A 19,147-nucleotide genomic window follows, 5' to 3' on the forward strand; every position below is an offset into this window, starting at 1 on the left:
TATTGTTATGCACATTGTAAATGACTAATCAAATGGTATCTATTTTGTTGATGTCTTTGTTGTTGTTGTTGTTACCTGCAATTCAGTGTTAAATGCCCTGATGAGGGAAGCACGAGAATTAAAACTCATATCAGGGATGATGGAACTCAGCCTTGGGGTGCCAGGGCAGGCTTCCTACAGGGAGCCATGGTCAAATGCTGAGCGGTAAAGAAGGAAGGGCCCAGGGTGTTTCACTTCTGGCAGCTGGACCTTTCTGAGTGAGAATATAGCGGGGATTCCCAAACCTGTTGGGATGGGGGTGGGGTTGGGGGGGTTATTTGAGACTCTGGGAACAGCAGCCTGGCGGGAACTGCTACTTCACTCTGCGAGAGGCACCTGGCATACAGTAGACCCTCAACCTTCACGGCAGGCACAGGGATTGCTGGTTTTCTGGTTCCTGGCTTGTGCTCTAAAAGAAACACAGCATTGGAAGTCGGACCTTGGAAACTAGCTGGAGTCTCCAGTCTCTGTGACCTTAGTTAAGTCCCTTCCCCTCTCAAGGATTCAGTTTCTTCACCTATAAAACCAGAGAGTTGACCTAGATCAAGGGTCTCAAACTCACATGCCTCCAGGGGCCAGGCTGACTTGGTGAGGTGTGTGAGGTGAGCGGGAACTCCAGGGTGAGGCAGGTGCCACCACACAAGGGCAACCAGGGTCCAGCGGGTCGTGGGAATAAGGGCCCAGTGTCATCAGGTCTTTCCATTTTTCATGAGAATCTAGAAATCTGGAAATCTCCCATTTAAAAATGTGTGTCAAGTAATCCAAAATTTTTAGTGAACATTGTGCTGCTGAAACAGGCCAGAGGGCCGGAGAGGGCCCCCAGCCCCCAGTTTATCATCCCTGGAGTGGGTCCTTTCAGAGGAATCCCATTACTCACAGTTTGCCATTGGATGTGCCTAGAAATGGCTCTTGGAATTCCCTGGTGGGCATTTCTCCCCCAGTGGGATGTAATATATGATCTTGGGCCAGGAGGTCAAATGCTTTGAGCCTGCAGGCTGTACTCCCATCTCAAAGGCATTCTGAGATGGGGCCTGGGCCTGAAACAAGTCCCTGGTTGCCTCTGAGAAACTTAGAGCTTTCTTAGAAATTCCTAGAAACCCAGCAAAACCTCCTATCCTTGAAAGGCTCATCTGATGCACCAGATCCAGTGTGGCCGGCAAATGAAATGTGGTCAGTTGGAACTTAGATTCACAGGATGTAAACCTAGACTGAGCCTTAGGTATCATCTACTTCAATCCTCCTTTAACAGACCCCAAGTGGGAAGCAATCTGCCCCAAATCCAAAGGGACCCAGATCCCTGCAAAAGGGACAGTGGTCACTCGTGAGCACGTAGGAGCCAGACAGGCCAGGGTTTAAATCTTGACTTTGTCACTTGCCAACTCCTTTTCTTTTTTTTTTATGTAAATTTTTTTAAAAGTTGGACTTTATTTGGATGACCAGTATACCTTAACATTTGGGACTGTTAGTCTAATGCAGATTCGAATTTAGAGATGCCAGCTCCTTTTTCTAGATAAAAAAGTCTGTTCCATAATCCACTTCTGTTTCTTGCCTCTCTCGACACCTTTGCTTTTGCTGTCCCTCTATTAGGAATTCCCCTTTCCCTATATTTTTCTCTTCTAGAAAAACATCCTTCTTGTTGTTCAACAGTCAACACAGATTTCAGCTCCGTTGTGAAGACTTTTGTGCATCTATTCATTTGTATAGGTAATACATTCAAAGTTCATATGGAATAAAATCTTTTTTCCTTTTTTTTTAAAGATTTTCTTTTTTTTTGATGTGGACAATTTTTAAAGTCTTTATTGAATTTGCTACAACATTGCTTCTGTTTTATATTTGGTTTTTTGGCTGCAAGGCATGTAGGATCTTAGCTCCCCAACCAGGGATCGAACCTGTACCCCTTGAATTGGAAGGCGAAGTCTTAACCACTGGACCGCCAGGGAAGTCCCCATCTGTCTTTCTTTTTTAATTGAAGTGTAGTTAATTTACAATGTTATGTTAGTTTCAAGTGTACAGCAAAGTGATTCAGTATATGTTCGGTATGCATATATTCTTTTTTCAGAGTCTTTTCCATTATAGATTATTACAAGATATTGAGTGTAGTTCCCTGTGCTATACAGTATGTCCTTGTTATCTATTTTATACATAGTAGTGTGTATACGTTAAGAATGAAGTCTTTCTTGATCTCTAGCCTTTATTCCAGTATCTTTTTTTTTTAATTTATTTTTGTCCACGTTGGGTGTTTGTTGCTGTGTGCGGGCTTTCGATAGTTGTGGAGAGCGGGGGCTACTCTTTGTTGGCAGTGCGCGGGCTTCTCATTGCGGCTTCTCTTGCTGCAGAGCACAGACGGGCTCTAGGCATGTGGCTCGCAGGGTCTAGAGCACAGGCTCAGTAGTTGTCGCGCAAGGGCTTAGTTTCTCCGTGGCATGTGGGATCTTCGGGGACCAGGGCTCAAACCCATGTCCCCTGCATTGGCAGGCGGATTCTTAACCACTGCGCCACCAGGGAAGCCCTATTCTAGTATCTATGAATTCTACTATCATTAAACTACCACAGTTCCCAGTGTGGGGTCTTGCAATGAAGGGGGAATGGTTGTGAAAATTAAGATTCCTCTCTGGGATGAAATACTATGCAGCATTTGAAATGAAGTGGAAGGGACTTTGGAAGTGGAAGCTCTTTTGGAAACAAAAAGCAAAGACGTATTCAAACTAGCTTAAGTGAAGAGAATATGAATTTACCAGAAGGGCACTGTGACATCTCACTGAATCCAAAAGTAATGGGTGCTTCAGGAGGCCTAGCACAAGGCATGGGAGTCCTGAGAATCAGTTAGAACTCTTTTGGTTGCAGGTAACAAAGTCAACTCAAGCTCTTTAAATAAAAAAGGACTTCACGGGGCTTTCCTCGTGGCGCAGTGGTTAAGAATCCACCTGCCAGTGCAGGGGACATGGGTCAGGGAAGATCCCACATGCCACGGAGGAAGATCCCTGGTCAGGAAGATCCCCCATGCCATGGAGCTAGCTACTAAGCCCGCGAGCCACAACTACTGAGCCCATGTGCCACAACTAAAACCCACACACCACAACTACTGAAGCCCACACGCCTAGAGCCCATGCTCCTCAACAAGAGAAGCCACCACAGTGAGAAGCCCGTGCAGTGCAACGAAGAGCAGCCTCCACTCACTGAAACTAGAGAAAACCCATGTGCAGCAACGAAGACCCAATAGAGCCAAAAATAAAATAAATAAATTTATTTAAAAAAAAAAGAACTTCACCTGAAAGACCCCACTGTGTCTCCTGGAACCCACAAGCAGGAATGCCAGCGGGCCCAGAAGGAGGGAGAGGAGCACTTTGGGGACCAACGAAGGCCTTTCTCGCCATCATTTGTCACAGACATGCTTTTCCCAGGCTGCGTGCAAACCAGATTCTCTGTTTCTTTGGTCTAGAACATGTCTGCTCCCTAGTTTCCAAATGCCACATGTGTAGTTCCAGACATGGAGAAATTCCTGGGGGAAGGTCTCACTGGCCAGACTTGGATCTGCTGCCACATGGGTCCAGTCAGCTGTGGTCAAAGGCAAGATCACATGGTGCAAATATGGCTGCCAGGAGCCAGCCCTCATCTCTTCTTTCTCCCAAGCAATCTTGCCCTCTACAGATTGGTTTTCTCTATCTATACAGGCACATGGCACAAGAGGGCTACAGTATGGATCCCAAATTTTGTCATTTTCCTCATCCCAGTCACACTAGAAACCAAGCAGAACTGCTGAACCCCAATGCTTAGTCCCTTGGAAAGAGAATTGGATGAGCCCAATTCAGGTATCTTATTCACCCTGGTACCATGCCCTGTGGCCAGGAGAAAGGAAAGGGTCCTGTCCTAACAAATGGCTCCCCACTGTGGGGAGAGGGCAGTTCTCAGAAAATGTGGATTGTTATGAACTGATCAGATACCTTACAAGATGAGGGGTTTTCCTGGTGCAATTACATCGTGTCATAGCTGCTAAGCTGCTAAGCTTGAAAGCATCTTCACAAATGAGGGGCTAGCTTTGCTATGTTGCATTGAAACACCAGAAAAACTGGGGCATCTTTTCCTTTTAAGGACATAAGGATGAGAAACCTTTGTGCACACTGACTAATTCAGTCTGGCCAACATATTGAGTATTTACCTTGAACTAGACACTCTACTGGGCCCTGACCACCCAAAGACGATCAGATATCATCTCCACTCAGTAGAGCCTGCCCCTGCCCCCAATACTGTGTTTATATTAGTCAAGTTCATTTAGAAATCTGTTATGTCCGACACAGCCTGCTTTGCAACTTCCATCTGACTGCATTAGGAGGCACTAAATTGCATGAATTCATCTGAGAGTTGAGATCACAGGAACTAATAATGTACTTGATCTTCTTACTTGGAATCATCATTTTTTAAAACAAAAATATTATGAAGGCCATTGATGGTGGTGAAATTAATATCCGGTTGGGATTTCCCAGGCAGCCGCAGAGCCCTGTCATTATGGAGCAGAATCTGGGCCAGACACACTCGTGATCCTCTCCAGTGTCTGCCTTGGCTCCTCATGTTACTAATGGTTCTGCTGAAGGCATGAGAGGAACACACTCAATGCAGGATGCATACCCATCTGGATACCAGTCCAGATCCTTCCATTTATAAGCTGGGCACTGTGGGTGGCTCATCTCCCCTCTCTGAGCCTCAGAGAAAAGGGTGCAGAACCAGGGACTCGCTGCTGCAGGTTCTGGGTGGAGCCAGGGATTTCAGTGAGCAGCAAAAGGAAATTTGCACATATTGCTTCGTTAGATAGTTTCTGAATTAACTACGGACAGCTTACGTATATCTTATGATTTTTAAAACAAATTTTAAAGATTCCGAGTAGAATGGACAAAGACAAATTAAAAAAGAAAAATTGATGGGACTTTCCTGGCAGTCCAGTGGTTGAGACTTCGCCTTCCAATGCAGGGGGTATGGGTTCGATCCCTGGTCGGGGAGCTAAGATCCCACATGGCTTGTGGCCAAAAAACCAAAACATAAAATAAAAAAACAGAAGCAATGTTGTAACAAATTCAATAAAGACTTTTAAAAAAATGGTCCACATCAAAAAAAAATCTTAAACAAAAAGTTGAGCATCAGCTTTTAACATATGTAGGTACATGTTGCTGCTAATATCATTTTGAATTAAAGCTAAGTAAACTGTGCTGCTGTCTCAGCCAGGTTTTTTTCTCTTCTTTTATCTCATGTGCCTCACTCAGAAGCCGAGATCCCAGGGGTTTTCTCTAGGCTGCCCCCAGGGCCAGCTCTCTAATCTGCAGGAGCCGTGCAAAATGAAAATTCAGGGCCCCTTGTACAAAAGACAGGAAGAAAAGTGCTGTTGAAAGTAATAGCATGTAAAGCTTTCTCCTTTCTTCTGTGGTCTCCCTACCTATTATCTCAACTTGTCATGGTGTTTTTCATTTGCTATTTAATGTTGTTCTAAGGAAAGAAAAAATAAAATTGTAAATTATCAGCACGAATTTTACCATTTGTGTTCACATTGTGCAATGCCAGTTTTATTTTATTTTATTTTTTAATATAAATTTATTTGTTTTTTTGGCTGCACGGGGTCTTCGTTGCTGCATGCGGGCTTTCTCTAGTTGTGGTGAGTGGGGGTTACTCTTCATTGCGGTGCATGGGCTTCTCATTGCGGTGGCTTCTCTTGTTGCAGAGTTTTAGGTGCGCAGGCTTCAGTAGTTGTGGCATGTGGGCTCAGTAGTAGTGGCTCACGGGCTCTAGAGCGCAGGCTCAGTAGTTGCGGTGCATGGGCTTAGTTGCTCCGCGGCATGTGGGATCTTCCAGGACCAGAACTCAAACCCATGTCCCCTGCTTTAGCAGGCAGATTCTTAACCACTATGCTACCAGGGAAGTCCCTCAATGCCAGTTTTAAATGCAAACATCTATGAGAGTTTAACTCACGTGTGGAATCACTGAATTACACAGTTTGCGTTTTGTAACTTGTCCACGCGTTTGTATTTTGTGCTTGCCACAGCAGTGGAAGTGCTGCACAGAATATACTCAACTGTTTTTATTTCACTTCTTGAGACATGCACGTTCCAGCCACAGCTTACTGATGAGTCAGGGAAGACTGGAAGGAAAAGGAACTCTGCGTTGCTCTGTCTTTTCTTTTCCTTCTGCTGTCATCTTCAGCATAAGTAGTTGGCTAACACAAAGGCACATGAGTAAGAGAGAACATGATAGGGTTCTTTGGTCATTCATCTTTCTTAGAACGTTGGCGCCTTCTTTCTGCATTCAAGCAAGTCCCAACTCAAATGGAAGGCATGGCCTCTCAGGGCTATGTCCCCACTTATTCTCAGAGTAACCCTTTTACCTTGTGCTTGCCTTGAGTCTCGCTGAATTCCCATGCAGCGTGGGTCCACTGGAATCTGTGCTCACCAGGCATCGAGAATGCTGGGACAATTCTCAGTGTAACAGTATACATCCTTATACATAAGCAAACCCATGTTGTACTTCTCTCCTCTGCTCACTGTCCATGGGCCTTCACTTACAAAACACCAGTTCAAAGATAAATTATTAAGAATTTCAAGACAGTGACAGCAGAGCATTAAACTCCAAGGGTGAGGCCCTTATGGGGGAGGGCCCCGTGGGACTATATATGTTGCACATCCGTGATGCCAGTGTGGCTGCTCCCCACCTCAGCACAGTGGAGCCCACACTAGCCACAGCAGTCAAGTGCAGAGAGCTTTGGATGGGGAGCTAGGAGTCGTGTTCTGGCTCCAGTGATGCTGCTAGTTTGGGCAGGACCTCACGAGGTTCCAGATACGCCTATAAGATTATTTTCTGCCAGCACCAAAGCCCACCCCAGCCTCCTCTCGGTCTCAGGTCTCAGCTTAAACACCACCTCCTTATAGAGGTCTCCCCTGACCACCCAACAAATCCCACCCCCAATATTGTTTCTATCACTATACCCTCTGTATTTCCGTCATAACACTTCTTCAAATTGTGATTATATATTGATTCGTGTGTTTGGGTTTTTTCCTGCCTCCACCACCAGAGTGTCAGCTCTTCCAGGCCAGGCAATATGTTGGTTGTAGCACAGAGCAGGTGCTCGGAAAACACCTGTTTGAAGGAGAGGTGAACTCCAGGAGTATTTCTCCACGGGGATTCTGATGAACCACGATTGTTAATGAAGAGAAAAAGTGCTCATGATATATATTGAGTTCAGAGAAACAAGGGAAACAAAACTGGATATAAAGAATGATTCCCGGGACTTCTCTGGTGGTGCAGTGCTTAAGAATCTGCCTGCCAATGCAGGGGACACGGGTTCAAGCCCTGGTCCGGGAAGATCCCACATACCGCGGAGCAACTAAGCCCATGCGCCACAACTACTAAGGCTGCGCTCTAGATCCCATGAGCCACAACTACTGAGCCCACGTGCCACAACTACTGAAGCCCGCCCACCTAGAGCCTGTGCTCCGCAGCAAGAGAAGCCACCACAATGAGAAGCCTGCGCACCACAATGAAGAATAGCCCCCGGTCACAGCAACTAGAGAAAGCCCGCGCGCAGCAAGACCTAACGCAGCCAAAAATAAATAAAATAATTTATATATTTTAAAAAATCATTATTTAATTATTAAAAAAAAAAAAGAAACAGACTCACAGACATAGAAAACAAACTTATGGTTACCAAAGGGGAAAGGACGGGGAGGGATAAATTAGGAATTTGGGGTTAACAGATACACACTACTATATATAAAATAGGTAAACAACATAGCACAGGGAAGTATATGCAATATCTTATAATAACCTATAATGGAAAAAGATCTGAAAAAGAATACGTATATATATGCATAACTGAATCACATTGTTGTACCGTGAAACATTGTAAATCAAGTATACTCCAATTAAAAAAAAAAGAATGAGTCCCAATTTTGTCTAGAGAAGAGTAAATGCAGAGAAAAATGTCTGCAGGATACATGGATAAATCCTAAGTGGTAGGATTATATGTGATTTTCATTTTCTTCTTTTTGTATATCCGTGTTTTCTGTTTTGAAGATTTATTTCTGTATTGAATATTTATTATTTTTGTAATGAGAAAATAATCAAACTACTCCATGTGTGCATTGAAAGAAGCCCTAGAAGGAAATTTAAAAATAATAAAAAAATAATGATAGTGGATACTGGAGCTGTAGGTGTTTGATATTGTTTTCCTTATACATTTTTGTATATTCCAAACTGTCTACAAGAAGACTTTTTTTTTTTTTGACCCTGCCATGCAGCATGTGGGATCTTAGTTCCCTGACCAGGGATTGAACCTGGGGCCTGGCTGTGAAAGGACCGAGTCCTAATCATTGGACCACCAGGGAATTCCCAAGAAGACATTTTTTTAAATCATAATTTAAACATAATTTAAAAAATTAAAATCAATCAATTAATTAACTAAAAAGCAAACAAAGAACTGAAGAATCCTACCTTTTCCAGGGATGCATTCCATTTCATGGGTCTAGGTTCAATGGAGTAGTGTGTTCCTATTGAGATAGATTTGGGAAAGAGAATGGTCAGGCGACGGTCATAGGATTTTACACTTTTGACACAGAAGGGCAACGTGGTACCATCCATAGAGGCATAGAGTCAAAATCCCTCATTTCAACTGACTCCTTAAGATGTGTACAATTACAGTCCATTGGTATTTCTATTACTATTTTTAATATATAATTTTTAATTTCAGAAGCAATATTCTGTACATACTTGTTTTAACAGGTGAAACTATCTTTTTAAAAAAATATTTATTTATTTGGCTGTGCCAGGTCTTAGTTGCGGCACTCGGGATCTGCGGCATGCAGGATCTAGTTCCCCAACCGGGGATCGAACCCAGGCCCTCTGCATTGGGAGCAAGGAGCTTTAACCACTGGACCACCAGGGAGGTCCCCATAGGTGAAACTATCTTAATCATCTCTTCCCACTGGCCTCTCTTTCCACCCCATGAGTGTAACCAGGTTTTGCAGCCCAGTGTGTGTCCTTCTACCTCTTTCTCCACATCCATACACATACCTGTGGATAAATATAACTACATGTATGTATAGGATTTTTGAAAAACAGACTTTAACTTTTAGGACCGTTTTAGATTTACAGAAAATCTAAGGAGAGAGTATAGAGAGTTCCCATATACCCCACACCCAGTTTCCCCTATTATGAATGTCTTATATTAGTAAGGTACATTTATTACAATGAACGAACATTATTGATACATTATCCTTAACTAATGTCCATGGCTTAAGATTTCCTTCATTTTTACCTAATGTCCTAGATCCCACCCAGGACACCACATTATATTGAATTGTCATGTCTCCTTAGGCTCCTCTTGGCTGTGACAGCTTCCCAGACTTTCCATGTTTTTGATGACCTTGACAGTTTTGAGGAGTATCTGCCAGGTATTTTGTAGAATGTCCCTCTACTGGGATTTGTCTGATGTTTTTCTCATAATTAGACTGAGGTTATGGCTTTGGAGGAGGAAGACCACAGAGGAGGAAGACCACCATTCATCACATCATATCCAAGGTACATACCATCTACATGACTTATCACTGTTGAGTTTGACTTTGATCACCTGGTTGAGATAGTGTTTTCAGGGTTCTCCAGGGTCAAGCTACCACCTCCCTCCACATATGCTATACTCTTTAGAAGGAAGTCACTATGTAGAGCCCACACCTAAGTAGTTGGCACTTCTCGTGGACAGAGTACCTACATAAATCATTTGGAATTCTGCACAGATTTGTCACTTCTCCCCATGTATTTATTAACCAATAATTTATAACAGTATGGACTCATGGATATTTATTATTTATACTTTGGCTGTATGCTTTTCTTTTTTTAAATAAATAAATAAATTTATTTATTTTTGGCTGAGTTGGGTCTTTGTTGCTACACATGGGCTTTCTCTAGTTGCAGCGAGTGGGGGCTACTACTCGTCACGGTGTGTGGGTTTCTCATTGCGGTGGCTTCTCTTGCTGTGGAGCACGGGCTCTAGGCATACAGACTCCAGTAGTTGTGGCTCGTGGACTCTAGAGTGCAGGCTCAGTAGTTGTGGCGCACGGGCTTAGTTGCTCCGTGGCATGTGGTATCATCCTGGGCCAGGGCTCGAACCCGTGTCCCCTGCATTGGCAGGTGAATTCTTAACCACTGCACCACCAGGGAAGCCCTATACTTCTTTATTTATCTTATTGCTCAAATTGTTCTAGCTTTGGCCATTGGGAGCTTGTATCTGCAGGATTTTATCTGAGGTTTTTTGTTTGTATTTTCATAAAAATTAGGTAAACTGTACCTATTACTCTATAAATTAATTTTCCACCTAAAAATAAAAGTATCATGTATATCCCACCTAGTTAAAAAGAATAAAGATCTTACTCATTCCTTTTTAGTATCTATGTATAATTCTATATTGTTCATATACAGAATGGATTCTACTATTTTCTTACTGATGGACTTTGGATTGTTTCAGGTTTTTTTTTTTTTTGGAACTGCAAACAATACTGCCATAAACATTCTTGTACTTATTCAGGAATTATATGATAGATATCCCAAAGTGGGAATGCAGGGTCAAAGGGCATGTATGTTTTTTTTTTTTTTTTTTTTTTTTTCTGTATGCGGGCCTCTCACTGTTGTGGCCTCTCCCGCTGCGGAGCACAGGCTCCGGACGCGCAGGCCCATCGGCCATGGCTCACGGGCCCAACCGCTCCGCGGCATGTGGGATCTTCCCAGACCGGGGCACGAACCCGTGTCCCCTGCATCGGCAGGCGGACTCTCAACCACTGCGCCACCAGGGAAGCCCAGGGCATGTATGTTTTAAATTTTAGTAAATACTGTCATCTTATTTCCCAAAAGGATTATAACAATTCACCTTTCTGGTAGCAAGGAATGAGAATGCTCCTTTTTTCCACATTCTCACTAGCACTGGATGTCATTTCTCTATTTTTATCAATATACTGGGGACAAAATGTTATCTCATTGTTTCTTTAATTGGAATTCCCCTGGTCAGTAGACAGGGTAAGCAGTTTTTCCTATGTTTACTATTTGGGTTTTCGCTTCTTGGAATTGCCTGTTCATATCCTTTGCTCTCTCCTCTGTTGGATTGTTCGTCTTTTTTTCACAACAATTTGTAGAGGCTTTTTTTGTATAGTAAGAATGATAAAACTTTGTCTTTCATATGTGTTGTAAATATTTTTTACCAGTTGGTTATTTATATTTGATGTTGTTTTGAGTGTCTCCTGCAGTCCAGGAGACGTGCAAAAAAATATGTTGTTTTGTAGTTAAATTTGCCAGTCATTTCCTTTAAGGCCCCTGGGTTTGGCTTATTTTAGGAGGCTTCGCTCACCTAAGGTTTTATAAATGTTTTCCTAAAGTTTCTTCTGATACTTTTGATTATAGTCCTTTTAAAAAGATTTAATATTGTACCATTTCATGTAAAACGTGACACTCTTACAATATTATAATGCCATTTACACCCCCAATATTGTCCTTTATGCTGAGAGTCTTATATTTCATGAGCATATACAAAACTCACAATACAATATTACTGTTTTTGCTTTAAATAGTTGTCTTTTTAAGAAAATGCAAAAGACAAAATTTTCCAGTTTTACTAAGACATAATTAATATGTAATTTAAGACAATTTTAAAAATATTGATCTACATATTTGTTATTTCCAGTGCTCTTCATTCCTTTTTTGCTCATCTGAGTTCCATCTGGAGAATTTCCTTGAGCATTTCTTGTGGCTGGCAGTGAACTCTCTTCAACTTTCGTTTATCTGAGCACGTCTTCATTTCACCCTCATTTTCTTACAATTTTTTTTTTTTTTTTTTTTTTTTTTTTTTGGCCTCACCACTTGGCTTGCGGGATCTTAGTTCCCTGACCAGGGATTGAACCCAGGCTCTTGGTAGTGAAAGTGCAGAGTCCTAACCACTGGACCACCAGGGAATTCACTCCTAGAATATTTTTACTGGATAGAATTCTATTGTATATTCTAGAGAACACTTACTCTATTTCAACACTTTAAAGACCTTGCTCTGGTGTCTTATTGCATCTGTTTCTGATGAGAAGTGAGTTGTCATTTGTATTGTTTTCCCCCATATGTCTTTTTTACTCTGGCTGCTTCTTAGACTTTCTCTTTATCCATGGTTTTCAGCCCTTTGGATATTATATTCCTAGGTGTGTGTTTGTATTTATCCTACTTGAGGTTTGCTGAGCTTCTTGGATCTGTAGGATGATGTTTTCTGCCAAATTTGGGAAATTTTGGCCCTTATTTCTTTGCATGGTTTTTCTACCCTATTATCTCCCCTTCCCTTCTGGGCTCCTGATACAGGTATGTTACAGTTTGATATTGTCCCAGGGGACACTAAGACTATGTTCATTTTTTTCCCCCAATTTTTTTCTCTTTGTTTTTCAATTTAGATAATTTCTATTGATTCTTCAAGTTTAAGGTTTTCTCTGCACTTATTAATCTTCTGTTGACTTTATAAGGTGAAATTTTCATTTCAGGTATTGTACTTATCTGTTTTATAAATCCCATTTTTTAAATATTTTCCATGTCTCTGCTAAGATGTTCCCTCATTATGTCCACTTCTTCCTTTAAATCCTCAAACATGTTTATAATAGTTGTGTTAAATCCTTTTCTGCTCATTCCAACATCTAGGTCCTCTTGGGGTCTTTTTCTATTGATTTTTTTCTCTAGACTATGTATCTCACTTTCCTTCATCTTTGCACAGGTAATAATTTTTTATTGTATGGAAGACATGAATGATACATTGTAGGGAGTCTGGATTTTCCTGCATTCTTTTCAAGGGTTTTGAGTTTTGGTCTGGCAGGTAGTTAAGTTACTGATGGAGCCTCTTGTTCCTTTCAGGTTTGGTTTTAAGTTGTGTTTGGGAGAGTCTCTTTTGGTTTTGTCTTTGGTCCTTGGGCATGGCCTTTACTCTAGGACTTAGTTCTTACTCCTAAAGCATGGCCTTTTGGGAGTCTCAACTGAATGCCCCAAATGTTCAGCACGTCCACTATGCCTGGGCTTGAACTCGATGTTCCAGTATTGAGCAAATTTTGGTATCTCTGTTCAGCTCTCAGCCCTGAGCAGTTGCTCTCTGCTGAGCCTCACAGAGTCTCACTCTGTACACACAGAGCCCACAGCCCAGCCTTCTTTGGCCAAAGAATCAAGAGGAATTCCCGTGTAGACTTTTGCCTCCTCCCACCCACTGTTGTGCTGCTCCTGTACCCTGACCTGCAAATTCCTGCTGCTTCAGCAGCCCCAAATACTGATTTCTGCCTTTTCAGCTCAGGGAGACTACTCCTTTGCTTGGGATCCACTGCAGTTGGGAAATTGTCACCAGGCAGAAAGCCAGGACAAACATGGGGCTCATCTTGTCTATTTCCCTTTTCTCAAGGATCACAGTCTGTGTTGCCTGTTTTCCAAAGCCTGAAAGCAATCGCCTCTGATTTTATCCAGTCTTACAGTTGTTTAGAATTAAAGGATTAGTTCCTCATCATTGGAAGTGGAAGTCCTACTTTCTCTGTCTTTTCGTAAACATATTTTTGGAGGTATAATTGACATACAGTACATATGTAAAGTGTACAGCTGATGAGTTTTGATTGATGAATATCCCCATGGAACCATCACCATAATAAAGAAATGAAGATAATGAACATATCTATAACCCCTAAGTTTCCTCTTGTTTTTTAAAATTGAAGATGTCTCAGCTATAAAACCAACTGAACCTGGTGCCTTCTAAAATGATTGATTACTTTTCCAAACTCCTTTAGAGTTACATACTAGTCTATTTGGGTCTTCTTTCTCTGCTGGGGGAATTGTAGTATTTTATTTTTTTGCCAGGAATGACAATATTTCCTTAGATTTTCTAATCCTTTGGTATAGAGTTATACAGAATAGCCTTTCAAAATAATTTTAATTGCTATTATTAGTGGTTATATGTCCTTTCTGACTCACGGTTACTGTTTATTATTATTTTTCTATCCTTTACCCATGTTTGAGGCTTGCCAGGATATTTTTCCTTTCTATTTTATTGGGCCTTTCAAGTCCTTTCAACTGTTTTGACAAATTGTTATTTTATTATTATTATTTTATTTTGCGGTACGTGGGCCCCTCACTGTTGTGGCCTCTCCTGCCGCGGAGCACAGGCTCCGGACGCGCTGGCCCAGCGGCCACGGCTTACGGGCCCAGCTGCTCTGCGGCAGGTGGGATCCTCCCGGACCGGGGCACGAACCCTTGTCCCCTGCATCGGCAGGCGGACTCCCAACCACTGCGCCAGAAGGGAAGCCCTAGTTTATTAATTTTTTTTAGAATTTTCTTTCTACTTTACATGGTTCTTGTACTAATTTTAAATTTTGAACATGTAACTCATTTATCTTTTTTTTTTTTTTTTTGCAGTACGCGGGCCTCTCACTGCTGTGGCCTCTCCTGTTGTGGAGCACAGGCTCCGGACGCGCAGGCTCAGCGGCCATGGCTGACGGGCCCAGCCGCTCCACGGCATGTGGGATCTTCCCGGACCGGGGCACGAACCCGTGTCCCCTGCATTGGCAGGCGGACCCTCAACCACTACGCCACCAGGGAAACCCTATCTTTTTTTAAATAATTAAAACCTTTGAGACTACACAATTTCCTCTGAGTACAACTTTAGCAGTATTCCTATGGTTTTGTATGAAACGTTTTATTCATAAGATTATAGATAATTTGAAATTTCACTTTTTATTATTTATTTATTTATGTATAGTTGAGTTACAATATTATATTAGTTTCAGGTGTACAACATAGTGATTCAATTTTTTAGTAGAGTATACTCCATTTATTTATTTGATTTATTTTTATTTTTTAATTTTTTGGCCACGCTGTGTGGCTTGCAGAATCTTAGTTCCCCAACCAAGGATTGAACCCAGGCCTCCAGCAGTGGAAGCATGAAGTCCTAACCATTGTACCACCACGGAATTCCCAATACTCTATTTAAATTTATTACAAAATAATGGCTCTATTTCCCTGGGCTGTACAATATATTTTTGTTGCTTACTTATTTTATACATAGTAGTTTGTATCTCTTAATACTATACCTCTATCTTGTCCCTGAAATTTCACTTTTAAACATTTATTTAGGAGAGTGTTTCTTAATTTCCAAGTGGTTACATTTTCCTCATATTTTTGTTGCTGATATTTAGTTTAATTGGATTCTGTTCAGAGAAAACAGCCTATATAATCTCTACTACTTGGACTATTTAGAAAATTTTAAAAATACAATTCAATGGTTTTTAGTATATTCACAATGTTGCACAGCTATATCCACAATCAAGTTTATAACGTTTTCATCGCCTCTAAAAGAACCCCCTTCCCTTTAGCAGTCATCAACTCACCATTCCCACCCCACTCCCAAGTCCTAGGCAGCCACTAATCTACTTTCTGTCTCCATAGATTTTCCTGTCCTTGACATTTCATATAAAATAAATCTTATAATATATGGTCTTTTGAGACTGGCTTCTTTCACTCAATATAATGTTTTTAAGGTTTCGCGTATTGTAGCATGCATCAGTACTTCATTCCTTTTTATTACTGAATAATATTCCATTTTACTGATATATCACATTTTATTTATCCATCATCAGTTGATAGATATGTGGATTATTTCCACTTTTTACCTATTATGAATAATGCTCTTTTTCTTCTTGTTAGCATTTATCTGGCACATCTTTAACCATCTATGTATCAATCTATTTTCATTCTTTAATTTTTAACCTTTCTTTGTCAATTGTTTAGGTGTTTTTTTCATATTTAAGATCCAGCTAGATTTTTTAAAAATCCAAATTTCTGTTTTTGAAAGGGGAATTCAGTCTCTTTATTGTATAACAGATATATTGGATGTTATTCCTTTCATTCTATTTTATGCTAACTATTTACTATTACTATTTTATTATTATTACTATGTACTATTTACTATTTACTATCTACCTTATTATTTTCTCTTTTCTTTTTCCTTACTTTTGCTGCCTTAATCACATTCCTTATCCCTCCCGTTATTTTAGAAGATCTCCTATACTTTTCAGTTCTACCACTGTTACCTTCCCATTGCTTGCTAACATCAGAATCGAATGTCTATTTCTTTATTAACATACCACAATTAAATATGAGTAAGTCTTTGGAGGCACATTTATTTCTCTATTCTACATCCATTTTGCTAAACTAGGTTGACATTTCTTAATAAGATTTCTCATTAGTTCATTTATTCAGTTTTGAGCATACTTAGAACAAACAATACACGTTTTGGGATATTTTTACAATTTTCTCAGAAGAAGGTTAAGGAAGGAAAGTGAATTATCTTTTAGCAAAGTACTGTTTGCTCTTTACCCAAAAAATGACTGCCCGTGCTGACCGTATTCACAATTTCAGGTGAGCAGGCTGTCTGTTGATGTTTAGGAATGATTTCCTGTTTTGGGACATCCTTAGCACACACACTCGCTCCAGCCCAGTGGCACTTGTGAAGCCCACAGATGTGTGCTGTGCTTCCCTCTTCCCTGCCTTTGCTCATCTGCCTGGAATGTTCCCTTTTTTTCATCTCCATCTTCCCGGGCACATCTCATGTGGAGCCGTTTTCTGACCCAAACCAGATGTAAGTACTTCCTTCTTTGAACCCCACAAGGTACCTTGTTTATATCTCTTCTGACACTTGCCTCACTCACTGGGCTTTGTATTACTGAGTTTTGGGTATCTTCATACATTTACTCCTCTCCTGCGGGTTAAAAGGCATCTTACCTTTGTATTCCCAGTGCCTAGCACAGTCCCTCTCACATAACATGTACTGAACTGAAATGACTAGACTATTATATGGGTCAAGGAATCACCCACTTGAATGGCAGAAGAGGCAGACTTTTACTTAGTGAAGATTTTTGTGTATTTTCATTTTTTTGCATCTAAGAGACAAAGTGTTTGTAGAGAATTGTCTTCATCATGCCCTAGATGTGCACATTCTTGAGAATCCCCCATCTAAAAGCAAAACATACATCACTCACTAGTGGCATTAATACCTATCCTTCATGGAGGGCTTCCCACGCTCTACTGTTAGGGTATCTGGGAATTTTGATCTGTTTAGAAGCTAAGCTTAAAAAAGTGGTAACATGGATTTTTCATGTATCATTATCCTGTTATTTCTCCTGCCACCAACCAGACACAGGTGTTTAGCTCTCAATTACTATGCTGTCTGTAATAAGGTATAAATGCTCATTTAGGAAAGAAAAAATCTTTCCTGCTTCTTCATAAAAATTCTTTTTTCCTGTCCCCTTGTTTTTATTTCCATTTGTTTAATAAATACGTTTCAAGGGCTTGCTGTAGCTGCCCCAATGCTGGTGTTGGAGATTTATGCTGCTCCTCCCTCGTGGGCTCAGGGGTTGGTGGGAAGTCAGAGGAGTAACCAAGCAGGGTGATTGTGCTCTGATGGGTTAAGAACCTGGGGCAGCCATCGGTGGGCCTCTACCCAAGCTTGAGTTCCAAGGAAAGTGTCTCAGAGACTGTGTGGATCAGAAAAGATGTGGGTGGTAGAAGGAAAGGGTGGGAGAAAAGCATACTGAGCAGAAAACACAAGTGCAGAGAACACCTGCCCATTTGAAGAACCAGTTATTTCAGAATGATTAGAGTGTCCTGGCAAGAGACAAAGCTTTTCTGTCTGTCCTTCCTCTGTTTCATTAATTTTTTTTTTTTTTTAAGAAATACAGTGCCAAGGCACTAGTGGTTTAGCCCTATGGCAAACAGGCCCTCTGTTGTGGTTAGTGCCCAGCAGACCTGGGCTGGCTCTGGCTCTTAGGAGCTGAGCTTAAAGGCCTGGCCTTGGCTTCCCAACCTAGATACTTCTTAAGTGCAGGGACAGTGTCTGATTCACTCTCTGCTCTGTCCTCAGACCTGGTACTGTGCCAAACAGCAGTAGGAGCTCAGTCAATATTTGTTGGATGAATAAGATGGCCACCCAGTACCCTGGGGGAGGTCAATATTACCCTTTGGCACAATCCTGACAGTTTTGGGCCCCTAAGGTGGGTCCTGGGGTGTCTTTGAGCAATGAAGTGGTTAACTTAGCTGCAGTCTTCCTGTGACAGATTTGCTAAGTAGAACCTACTCACAGAGCATCATACCCTTGATATTGTCAGCCAATTAATTCCCTAAGTACTCTAAGTTAGCAAAGTCCTGCTGATTTGATATTATCTGTCTTTTAAGACTGATCTTTGATCATATTCCATTCCAGCTGGACTTTCTCTCCTCTCCTTCCCTCCCCCATTACTGACAGTGTGGGATCTAATTACCTCATCACCCCTTAATTTATTTATGAAAAGGCTGAGGTTAAAGAAAAGAAAGAAACTCCTGAGCCCTTCGGGACCTTCTGTAAAAGCTTGCCTTTTCCCATTCCCTCCCTTGTGCCGGATATAACCTCCTTTTGCGTCTCTGGCAAGTTGGAATTGGTCTTACTTACAAATTTAGATAAATAAACTTCCCTCCCAGGGCTGAGTGGAGGCCAGCCCTGCAGGTTAAGCCTGGCCTGCGGACTCCCGATGGATCAATCAATCTATCAACAAGAATTCATTCATCCCACAGGAAGCAGCTTTCAAAATCAGCACACAGCTCCTGGGCGTCCTGGCATCCTCTTCACAAGACACTTGGGGAAGAAGAGTCTTTTGAAATTTTAAATTCTATTATAATTATTACACAAATAATACATGGATATGTTAATCTTTAAAAAAAATTGAACGACACAGTAATATGTGGAATAACAAGTGAAAGGCTTTCTCTGCCTTTCCTTGCATCCTATCCCACCGTTAACAGTTTGAGATTGTATCCTTTTATTCAGACCATTTAACAATGCGCTTTCCGACATGTACACCTATATAAATAAACATCTAATTTTAAAACTAACATAAATGGGATCACAACCTAGTGCAGTTCTGCTACTATTTTTTTTTTTAAACAATATGTCCTGGACATCCTTCCAGTCAGACCACACAGATCTATGTTTTAACGGCTGAAATAATATTTCACAGCACAGAGGTACCACTATTTATTTATCCTTCACATAGTTTCGAATTTTTCAGTA

Source organism: Mesoplodon bidens (genome assembly GCF_964165515.1).
Source record: "Mesoplodon bidens genome assembly, chromosome: 13".
In the NCBI taxonomy this organism is placed as follows: domain Eukaryota; kingdom Metazoa; phylum Chordata; class Mammalia; order Artiodactyla; family Ziphiidae; genus Mesoplodon; species Mesoplodon bidens.